Source organism: Octodon degus, unplaced genomic scaffold (genome assembly GCF_000260255.1).
Source record: "Octodon degus isolate 3935 unplaced genomic scaffold, OctDeg1.0 scaffold00049, whole genome shotgun sequence".
Lineage (NCBI taxonomy): Eukaryota > Metazoa > Chordata > Mammalia > Rodentia > Octodontidae > Octodon > Octodon degus.
This window is the reverse complement of record NW_004524625.1, coordinates 1254014-1265993: the sequence shown is the minus strand read 5'-3', so window position 1 is coordinate 1265993 and position 11980 is coordinate 1254014. Positions and strand designations below refer to the sequence as shown.

Genomic DNA, 11980 nt, shown 5'->3' with positions numbered 1-11980 from the left:
AAGCACTTATTCTACTGAACCATCTCCCTGGCCCCCCTCAGCTTTTGTCTTCTTGAACTTTACATAAATAGAAACATGAGAAATGCATTCTTTTTTATGTCCAGTTTCTTTCATTATTGTGAGAGTCATAGGGAAGGTATGTGTAGAAATTTTTTCTTAGTATTAGTTTTATTGTCATTTTTTTGATACAGCTTTGGCAAAATTGCCAAGATTTGGGTAAACTAAGGAACCCATTATGAACTTTTCTTGTAAATAGCACTTTGAAAATTGTACATTTTAATACCTCTTAAGCTAGTTGGCAAGGTGTCAGTATTTCTAAGTAAGTGAGAAAACAGTGACTTTTAGCATTTCTGTGATAAAGTTGGTTATTTCAGAGTAGAGAGTCAGTGATTCCAAGCCTGCCTAAAAACAGAGTTACTCAGCTTCAGGACTGTTGATATTTTGAGCAGGGGGAAAAGCTATGTTAGTGAGCTGCACCTCTGGACTCAGAAGATTCCAGCAGTACCTTCCTGGTCCTAATAAGCAAAAATGCATTCACGGTCTTGGGAGATAGCTCACCAGTATTGTGTGCCCTGCCACCCTGCAGGCCTATGAAACCAGGGGCGGAGGCACACACCTGTAATCCCAGCACAGGGGAGGCTGAGACAGGAGGATCACTGCGAGTCTGAGCTGTGTAGCGAGACCCTGTACCAAATAAATAAATAAGTAAATAAATGTATGCATTTCCATTAGGAGGCAAAATTACTTCAGGTTGAAAACCACTGTTGTAAGGCTTTGTTTTAGAATGGAGAATTCCCCTGCTATTTTTTCTTTTCTTTTCTTTCTTTTTTTTTTTGTGGTACTGGGGATCGAGCTTGTCACCTTGCCCTTGGCAGCGAGTCTTCATTAAGTCCCACTGACTCTCAGAGTGCTTATAACGTTTAAAATATTACTTCTGAAATATGGCTCTTGTTGACCCATCTGCCCCCAGAAAAGGATTTGTTTATGCTTAAAGGGTAAAAACTGTAAGGCCTAACTTATCTTATAAGTTCATTTATCTTAAAGAATGTTAAAACCGTATAGCTCCTGAACGTTGTTTATATGTGTGGGTACTGATGAACATAGACCACATCAGCCCCCCAACTGTTGCTATTCTTTTTGCTTTTTTGGTGATCTTTAACTGTATTTTCAGTATGAACAGTTACACATTTTTGGTACTATTTTGTCTTTAATTTTTGATGATGCTTATAATTAATTGGTGAATGAATACAGGCTCATCTGAAGAATAAATCCTTTCACACCCTTAGACTTAGGAGTTTTGAGGTAAAAATCCTTATCTCAAAGGATTTTTGAGAAGTAGTGGCACTAAATATGTTTTAAAAGCTTAATTGAGTAAATCTCTCTTCTCCACAAAGGCTTTCTTTTTTGTTTTTTTTTTTCACAAAGGCTTTCTTATGTGGATATAGCCTAACTACATTTCTTATATATTTAGAGCTCAGGGGATTTTCAGAGATTGTTTTGTGATTCTTTTGTAGGTCATATGTTTTGTTAATTCAGTTAAAGGCTCTGAATTCCTAGAAAATGCACTTGCTTATATATATGAGCTCAGCTTTGCATACAATTTTGGTTCTTTTGCAATATAAATGGAAGATATCAGATTAAGTATTTACCTGATTTAATCCTATCCTTTTAAAAAGTTAAAAAAATTTTGTGATTTATCTTTTTCTTGAATAGTTTTCCATATCAGTATATCTACTATATTTTCAATGATTTTTTAAAACTAATACTCTATTAATGAACTTGAGAATTATTTCAGGTTTTTCCCTTTTTTTTTTTTTTGTACTGGGAATCAAACTCAGAACCTTGCACTTGCCAGGCAGGTGGTTGTATTGCTGAGCTATATCCCCAGGCAGGTTTTTTCAACGATAGCATTGCAGTGGTTAGTCATATACAAGTAGCTTCCCACTGTTACTTTTATAGGGCAGATTTTGAGTAGTGAAATTACTGAATCAAATAAAATAAGTAATTTCTGAACTTTAAAAGATACTGGCTAACTGCTTTTTATTTCCTGAAAAGGATATGTCTGTTTACATTCCTACCACAGATTATGAGAGGGCCTGTTTCTCCACATTTTTTCCAGCTTTGGGCATCATAAGTTTTTTGAGTGTTTTCTAACCTGATTTTATGAATACAGAGCACACATACCTATGCATATATGTGTGTGTTCATTTATTTATATATTTAAATCTACTGTTCTTTAATTATTAGTTGTACTTTAGCAAATTTATTGTATATTAGGCACTGTAATAGTTACTGTATACCAGACAGATTTATTGTATATCAGACATAGTAAATGATCCTGTTTATCTTTATTCAGCTTTATGAACTTAAATATCTTTACATATTTAATTAGCATTTTAATTTATTTTTTATGAATTACTTATTCATGTCCTTACTCTTTCTGATTGTTTGCTCATTCATTTGTTGATTTGTAGATCTTTTAATTTTATTTTTTAATGGGGAGATGGCTTAGGGCTGTTAGCATTTATCTCAAAATTTTTTTTTATAGGCTTTTTTTTTTAAGAGCAGTCAGCTATAAAAAAATGGAGACTATACTACAAAAAGTTTCTATACACAGTACTTTATAATGTTTTTCCCTGTTCTCAGTATCTTCTACTAATATGGTAGATACTTTTGTTGTAGTTAATGATGCAATGTTGAACTAAATTCCTATAGTTTACTCAGATTTCCTTAATTTAAAAAAATTGTGGTTAAAAGATACTACTTAAAATTTTCCATCTTTGTAATTTTATGTAAGTAAGAACATAGCTCTTTACCTCGGTTCATGAACTTAATTCTCAAATTGCAACCAGAATCATGGTATGAATTCTGTGACCAGAATCATAAGGAAAATTGAGTTCCTAAACTGAGATAGCGTTGTACATCATTGTTCCACAGGTAGTGTGTGTGTATCCTGTTCTTTTGTAATTTATTCATACCATCTACTCTTTGATACTGTGTTTTCTGGAAGGAAGTCACTATATGTAACCTCCATTTACAGAGTGAAAATTTATTTATGTCTACCCTCTTAAAGACTCCTAGCTTTCTGTTGCTGTAACAAATACCTGAAACAATTTATAAAAAGAAAAGGTTGTTTTGGCTCATGGCTGCGGAGGATTTGGGCCTGTGGCAACACTAACCAGCATGAGGAGAACACTTGATTGGGGGAAGGCTATTCACCTCGTAGTAGCCAGGAAGCAAAAACAGAAAAAGGGGCTAGAGGTTGCAGTATTCCCTTCAAGGGCTTCCTCAGCAACCAAGCTTCCATTCATTAGGCCCCACCTGTAAAGGTTCCACCATCTCACTATAGCTCCAAGTTGATCAGGTGTTTTAAAACACAGCTCTTGGGGCATTTTCCAGTTCCAAACTTCAGCAAGGTCAAAATATCTACATAAAGCATTTGGAATTCTTTTGCATGAGAGGTTTATATCAGTAGGAGAAATCTAAGGTCTTGGTAACTTATTAAAGTTCCAAAGAGTCAAGATAGGGACTTCAGTTTATATCTTGATTCTCATTTTCTGGTACCATCAAGTCTTTGGAGGGTTCTGATGAAAAGTTTTATTTATTTATTTATTTTTTTAAATTTTTATTTATTTGAGAGAGAGAGAGAGAGAGAGAGAGAGAGAGAGAGAGAGTGTGGTGTGTGTGTGTGGCCAGCTCAGCCCACCAGGGGGCGAGGCTGGCTGGCATGTGGTGCTGGGGGATTGAACCGCGGTCCCCGATGCTTTGCTAAACTTGTTCCAAGTAGGTGCCCCAGACCACTGAGCCATCTCTCCAGCCCCTGAAAAGTTTTAAGTTACTTCAGAATTTGGAACCTTTGTGCTCTGTGTGTGTGTGTGTGTGTGTAATTTTAATTTTTTGACACAGAGTCATGGTGTGTAGTTAAGACTGGCCTGGAGCCCACTGTGAAGCCCAGGCTCACAGCAGTCCTCCTGCCTCAGTCTCCCAAGTGCTGGGATTACAGCTGGGTACCACGACACCCAGCTGTACTTCATATCTTATTTCCTTCAGTATGTACCTGCAACTTAGCATTGTGATGATTTCATGATAAGAACTCAGTACAGCTTGCTTACCTGGTTCTTTTCCTCCTTCCTGCCTTTCTTTCCTTCTTTTCTTCTTGTTCTTGTTTTTTTTTTATTGCATAGTTCTTCTCTTGAGAAACTGTATGAAAAATTGTATAACCTAAACAGACTGAACAGGATTGAAACATGTACAGGAGAAATGATGGAAGCACAAGACCAAATTTCGAGGGTAACTTAGTATATGATACATATTTAAATATCTAAAGTTTAAATATACTTAAACATCTAATTCAATTACCTTTTTATTTTTTAAAAAAATTGTTGTTCTGTTGGTAAACTCACCAAAGTCAAGGGGAAAGCTGCACTTCCTCGGAGCATGTGTCCCATGCAGCATAGCACCATGTCAGGTATAAATATTCATTATGCATATATTTATCAAGACCCCGGTGACTCAAAGAAAAAAATGCAATATGTGGTTGTGTACTGGTAAAATAAAATGATGGCAATGTTTGAGGTGCTGTGGCTCTTTTAAATACAACTGTGAGGAAGCTTTGGAAACTTAGGACATCACCATCCTAAAATCATTACTTTTACATGACAGAACACTACCAGGAATTTAAGTGGTTTTTTTTCCCTCACTGTTTCTTTACTTTTTTTTTTTTTCCCTCTGAAACTATTTAGTTTTTCTTTTTTTTTTGAAAGGAAAAGCTGTGTTCTCATTTACTGTTTACTTAAAAATTTCTCCACAGGAACACAATTCTTAAGCTTGTGGCAGAAAAATTGAGAAGTGAAACTGACTGGAAATAGAGCAAGAGCAGAATTGAAACTAGTAAGTTGGGCCTAAAGTGTGTAGTGAAATGAGAACATTTAGATTTTTGTAGTTTCCAAATGTGTATTTCGATAAGCTGTGTATTTTTTACCTGTCAAACATGATAGTTCTGGCAGAACAAGAAGTACTTGTCATTTTAGCATTTGCAATTATAAACTAGAGGTATTTTAGGGGGGAAAAAAAAAAAAGGCTTAATTTTTTTTTTTTTTTCTCTCGTAATTCAGCCTGGCCTTGAACTCACTATGTAGTCCAGGCTGGCCTCCAGCAGCAATCCTAGACATTTATTTTCAGAGTTTGAAATGTAACATTGTAGTTTTTTTTTACTTTGTTTATAGCATCAGAATGCCTTGTCTTGCTACATTTTTCAATGCTTTGTATTTTAGCAGTTTGATTACCTATATTGTAAGGGTAGAACACTTGGAGAACAAAAAATTTAACAATGGATTTTTATTATACATAGTGTACTTCCTTGGTTTACTGTTAAATAATCTTGTTTTCTGTGGAAACATGCATTTTGAATCATAGAATTTTATAGATGTAAAACCTGAAGAGGTATGCTGGCCACAGACTGGGTCTGTTTACTTATTCATAACTTTCAAGGACTTTGTGTAGAATAGTACTTTTTTTTTTTTTTTTTTCCAATACTGGGGATTGAAGTCGAGACCCTGTGCTTGCCAGGCAGGCACTTACTCCGCTAAGCCTCATCCCTGGCCCCTGTGTAGAGTGTTACTTTAACAAGTCTGTATTGCATATCTTGTTTATGGTGAAGAAGTGACCAGAACCTGGGTCTTTTGAGCAGTTCCACTGTGGTTGGCTGGATGTGTTGAGAACTTCTTAAAGCATTTCTGTGCTTTGACACAGCTTTGGGGTCTTAAGTATCCTTGCAGCTTTAGTGCTTTGGGGCTAGAGTTAAAATGATAGTGGCTGTGTTTCAGACTTTAACAGCAAATCACTGAGATTCCACCCACCTCTTTTTGTGGTGTGAATTAGAATGAAACTTTGGAATGTTCATCTGGAGTTCCAGTGATCACTCTTCCTGTTTTGTTCCTGGGTACCTACCATACCAGTCCTCTTTTGAATTTTTTTTTTTTTAGACATTCTTAAGAAATCCTAGTTCTAAGTTTCTGCAACTATCTGGGGATTGGAATTTTAGTGGCTGGAATTTTATTCTGTGTAACATGGGGCACTGTTGTAGAACAGTGAGGTTAGACATCTTAGTTATTCTTCGTGAAAGCTCTAGTAAAATGTGTTTACTAAGAAGCTGAGGCAGATAATGCTCGTTATCTGCACCTAAGGAGTATTAGAATGCAGCTCTTTGATCCATTAAATACCTGGCATTTCTTTCTATCATGATATTTAGAATGTCCTAAAAGATGCAGTCAGGCTTTTTTGGAAAATAGTAAGGAATATCAGAAAGTTGAAACTTGAATCTACTTTTAATGTTTGTGGGTAGACTCTAGGGTAAGGGGAAGAGGAAAGATATAAAAGTAACATTGGGTATTAGACTTACCTTTTTTTTCCAGGAAAAAAAATCTCAGTAATCTTTAAAATGGTGTGCAAAGAAGGAAAAATGGACCAAGGCACCATTTATTCAACAGATGATTAGAAAGTACCCTCTTTGAATATGTTAAGGACAGAATCTGAAACTGTGCCTTATTTCTGCCAACCTAAAACTCCTTCAGCGGATGTGAATTATTTCCTTCCTCATTCCAATCAGTCTTGTGTAAGAGCTAACCTAGAAACTTTTAAAAATATGAAATGAAAATAGTCTTATTCAGAATTATAGAAAAATTGTTTTTTAACTTTCATCTTTTTAATTTCATTTTCTTTGTATTTAGGACAGAGCGTATAGGGTGTATAGGGTCTCACTGCGTAGATCAGACTTGTGGTGGTCTTCCTGTTTACAGCTGCCGAAGTGCTGGGATTCTAGGCGCGTGCAAGCATGCCCAGTCTCAATTGCCTTCTCAGTGGGCTCTGGGGACGGGGTCAGCATGGCAGGCCCAATCCCCTGGCCCCTGAGTCTGCCTAAGCAGGCACTTCAATTTGCTGAGCTATTTGGCCAGCCCGCCATCTTTTTTTTTTAATTTTATTTATTTATGTGTGTGTGTGTGTGGCCAGCTCAGCCCACCAGGGGGCGGGCTGGCTGGCATGTGGTGCTGGGGGATTGAACCGCAGTCCCTGTGCTTTGCTGAGCTTGTTCTAAGTAGGTGCTTTAGACCACTGAGCCATCTCACCAGCCCCAATAAGGATTTTTTTTTTTTTTTTTTTTTCCTCGAATGGCTTCAGGGCACTTTTGGCCAGCGGGAGAGTTGTGAGGTTCGAACTCCAGCATCCTGAGGCTGAGAGCTTTGTGGAAGCAGCCACTTAAAGGCCTGAGCTAGGGCCATGCCCCCTCGCCATCTTTTTTTAATAAAAAGAATGTCCTAAGTTGTTGGTACTGGGCATCATAAAGAGGCTTTCTGATTTTTCTTTTAGAATGTGGATCACCCAGGGAGGCAGGTACTCATTACAGATCAAAGATATTTTCAGGGCTATCCTCATTACAGGACAGTGTTGCTACCATTATGGAATTGTACAAAAAGTAGGTCTCTCAGGCTTCTTTTTAAGAACTGATTCAATGAAGTTTATTCTATGTGGAAGGTATTTAATTTAATAGATGAAAGAATTGCTGTTCTTCTTAGTGATGTTCATCTGATTATTAAGATATTCTATAAGGTCCATTGCCATTGAAAGATGCGTGATTTGGGTGAGTGTCCCCTAAAAACACATTTGTTAAAAGGCTTGCTTGCCAGCCCATGGTGCTATAGGGAAGTGGTGCAACCTTTAGGATTGGGGTCTAGGGATAGGACGGGGTCTAGAGACAGGACATTAGGTCCCTGGAAGTATGCACGTGCTGTCTGTCTGTCTGTCTGTCTGTCTGTCTGTCTGTCTCTTTCTCTTCGAGACAGTGTCTTGCTATGTAGTTCATGCTGGCCTTGAACTCATTGTGTGGGCTGGCTGGCTTTGAACTCAAGGCATCCTGGCTCAGCTTCCCAGTTGCTCAGATTACAGGTGTGTGCTAACCATGCCTGGCTTTTAAGTATACTCTTGAAGGGGATTATGGGAAGCTGGTTCCTCCTCTTCCTCTCCCTTTTATTTCCCAGGAGTCATGAGGTGAGTAGCCTTCTCTACCACGCATTCCCACCTGAATGTGTTGTTTTACCATGTCTAAAAGCAACAAGCCAATCAACCATGGACAAAAACTTGCAAAACTATAACCCAAAATGAACTTTTCCTTTTTTAAACTTTATCTCAGGTAGTAGGACTAGTGTTAGGGTTCTAAGGGAAAGCTGACTAATATGAACGAAGTTTTTAAAGTATGACTCATTTTGTTTAGCTTCTTAAAGTTCATTTTAATTGTACTTCACATTCCATAAATATGAGTGCTGATAAATGCCCAGAACAGTTTGGGTGCTGGAAATAGAGCAGTAATCAAGACGAAGGCCTTGCCTGGTGGACCTTACTTTCTAATGAGTAAGAGACCAGCATTTAGCAAACTTCTGCTGAAGGGCCAGAGAGTAAACAAATGTTTCAGCCTCTGTAGGTCGTACTGTTTTTGTAGCAATTAGTGAACTTTGCTGTTAATGGCATTACAGTATAATGGCACTGTATAGTTTTTAAATAAAAATGTTTTGGTGTATTCCCCTTGAACTATACTTGTAGATGCTGAAATTTTAAATTATCATGAGATATTTGTTAATGTTTATCACCTTTAGACATTTATTTATTTATTTATTTTGAATTATTTATTTATTTATTTATTCATTCATTCATTTTGTGTGTGTGGCCAGCTCAGCCCACCAGGGGCAGGGCTGTCTGGCATGTGGTGCTGGGGGATTGAACCGCGGTCCCTGTGTTTTGCTTAGCTTAGCTTGTTCTAAGTAGGTGCTTTAGACCAGTGAGCCATCTCACCAGCCCCACCTTTAGACATTTAAACATGTAAAAATAGTTCTTATCTTGCAGCACATACAAAAATAAGCAGTATTTCTTGCCTGTGGGCCATAGTTTGTTGACCCCTACATAGATTATGAACAAGAAACAAATAAATTCAAGTAGTATGAATTATGTGAATAAATAATTTCATTAATTAATTTGAGACAGGGTCTTGTTTATATTCAGGCTGACCCTGAATTTACTGTGTAGCCCAGGCTGGCCTTCAATTGGTAGCAGTACTCCTGCCTCAACTTTCCAAGTACTGGGATTACAGGTATATACAACCACACCTGGCTAAAAGGTTAATTTATATAGACAAGATAGGTCAGAATTTCTTGCAAAGAATTCTGACATCTAAAGCTGTTTAATTGGTCCATCATGATATCTCAGCATACTAAATGCCTGCTTAGGCAAGCCCAGGGACCAGCATTTGATTCCTAGCACAACATCTTACACCGTCCCTGTCCCCCAGGCGCACTAAGCTGACCGAGAACAGGCGTGATGGTGTATACCTGTAATCCCAGTGCTGGAGAGGCTGAAAACAGGAGGAACGCTACAAGTCTGAACTGTGTAGTGAGACCCTGAACAAAATACATTTAGAAAATTAAATAAAATAAAGCTGTTTAATGGATATGATTTGGCCACAAGGGCCTCTGTAATAAATTTGGGAAACACCAGATTTTTATTTATTTATTTTTATTTTTAGCGAAGGGTCTGCAGGGTGTTCAGGGTCTCACTGCTAGATTGGACTAACCCACCTGTTTAAGAGCTGGAATTACAGTCGCATGCCATCACACCCAGTCTCAATTGCCATCTCAGCATGCCCTGGGGTTGAGGCCTGCACGGCAGGCCCAGGGATCAAACCCCCAGCCCCTGTGCCTGCTTGCAGGTGTTTTAATCCACTGAGCTGTTTGGCCAGCCCTTGGAAACACCAGATTAATCAGAAATTTTTTCTCTGTAGGTTAACCCAATCTTTGCAGCATTGCTAGGGTAGGGATTGAAATTAGGGTCAGATATTAATATGAAGCATTTGTCAAATTGATCTGTTTATACAATTCTTTTTCTATGAAGTATGTTTGGAAATGCTTTTTCTAGGCCCAATTAAAAAAGACTTGTGAACTCCGAAAGTGCTACAGAAAATTGTGTATAGTGCATGAATTTACCTTACAGGATATCTCCTAGGCTTTCATTTAGAGGTTTTTAACTATTTACTTTTAGAAGTTATTTCAGCAAATTTAGTTGTGCATTCCCTTTTGCAGGTTTCATAGCATAGCTAGAAGCGGGAAGAGTGTCTGTGCCGTGTGGTCCAGCGTGGTGTTAAGGAACAGTGGTAGCTGCTAGCCTGACTGAGCAGTAAGAGTTTCAAAAGCACTTGGAGTTTCAGGGTGTGATGGTCTACTTTAAGGTTTTGTTTTTTTTTTGTGGTGGTGGAACCAGGGATTGAACACAGGCCCTTGCACTTGCCAGAGAAGCGCTTATTCCACTGAACCATCTCCCCAGCCCTACTTTAAGTTTTGTAAAAAATGTTAAATAACCAGGGTCCTCTTTAAAAAGGTAAAAAAAAATATATATAGTACATTTAAAAAACAGTTGCAACAAAAATAAAACAGACACTGGTTTTTTTGGCGGAACCAGGGATTGAACTCAGTTCCTTATGCTTGCCAGGAAAGCGCTTATTCTACTGAGCCATCTCCCCGGTCCCTAGGTGCAAATTCTTTTTTTTTCCAGAACCAAGGATTGAACTCAGGCCCTTGTGCTTGCCAGGGAAGCGCTTATTCCATTGAGCCATCTCCCCGGCCCCAAATTGACACTATTTAAAGTTAAGATTGCTTTAAAATTGAAAATTTCGGACGGCAGGTATAGCCCAGTGGCTAAGTGTGTACTTAGCATGTGTACAGCCCAGAGTGCATTCGTCAGCACCCCTCTAAAACTGAGAATTTAGTTAATTGGTATTACATTTCTTCTGTATGCCAGATACAAAATTAGTCTCTGCTGTACTTTTTCTGTAATGTGACTATGATTTTGCAGCTTCTTAAGGCAAGTAAATATTCCTTTAATATAGACTTTTAAATATATTTAATAGTAATATAGTACTAGATAGTTATGTAGTAAGAAGACCTATATGGTAACTTTTGGAAAGGGTTTTTAAAAATTTTTATTACTTTATAGTCTCAAAGGTTTGATACAAAGCTCAGAAGCTGTGAAAGAAAAACTTACGATATAAAATGCTTTTTAAAAAAATAAAATGCTTTAAGAACTCACATGGCAAAAACGGTTAGAGGTGTCAAAAGAGAAATGTGGTTATCGGTGGAAATGATTAATTGATTTCTGCATTGCTTTTTTATTTTTTAATAATTTTGTAGAGAAAGAAGTAGCAATGAGTTAGTTTCAAAACGGTTTGGTAGTATAGTTACAATAATTGATACGTTGCATATTGTTCTTTATAGTAGTTATTCATAGCTCAAGATGCAGACATGATATCTTGTCTAAACACTATTAGTTCAAAACTTTCTTCTCATTGAACTAAGAAAGTAGCTGTATATCTATACTATTTTGCGTGTATATATATATATATATATTTTTTTTTCTCTACAAAATGGTCATTCATTTATATCCCCCATTTTTTTTAGTTTTGTCAGAGATGGGTTTGCCATTTCCATTCAAATATTGTAGCTGCATGAATTTAGCAAAATAATCCAATATAATCCAGTGGACTAGGCTTAAGTGAACACAAAGCAATTGAAATGAGCCCATGAAATGCTCAGGTGATGACAGAGTGGACCTAGAATTAAACTGCAAAGGAACCCACAGCAACTGTAGAAGAAAGTGGACGTTAAACAATGTATTCTTGAATAGCGAGTGGGCCACAGAAGAAATCAAGGAAGAAGTTAAAAGGTGTCTAGAATCAAAAAGATCCTAAAATCAAGTGCCAAAGGCAAGGCAACAGTCAAAACTGATGAGACAAAATGAAAGCTGTTCAAAAAGAGAAGATTTAGTTATGATATACACATTGGAAAAAAATAGTGGTCCTTAATGAAAACCCTAATGGTGTGTCCCAAGGAAGTAGAAGCACAAAAAAATCCAAATGAAAAACTTTGAGAAGAAATGATAAAGAGGG

General features: G+C 37.3%; 1 protein-coding gene across 2 annotated transcripts in view; it reads left to right on the top strand.

Annotated features, from left to right (window-relative positions):
- The window catches only part of Uvrag (UV radiation resistance associated), a 379986-nt gene that overhangs the window by 2351 nt on the left and 365655 nt on the right, over window positions 1-11980 (top strand). Inside the window, exon 2 of one of the 2 annotated variants that reach the window (XM_023716656.1) lies at window positions 4811-4890. The exons of the other annotated variant lie outside the window; for it this stretch is intronic. The gene's annotated coding sequence lies outside the window, so the exon portion shown is untranslated. The remainder of the gene's footprint in view (window positions 1-4810; window positions 4891-11980) is intronic. 2 annotated transcript variants of the gene reach the window in all.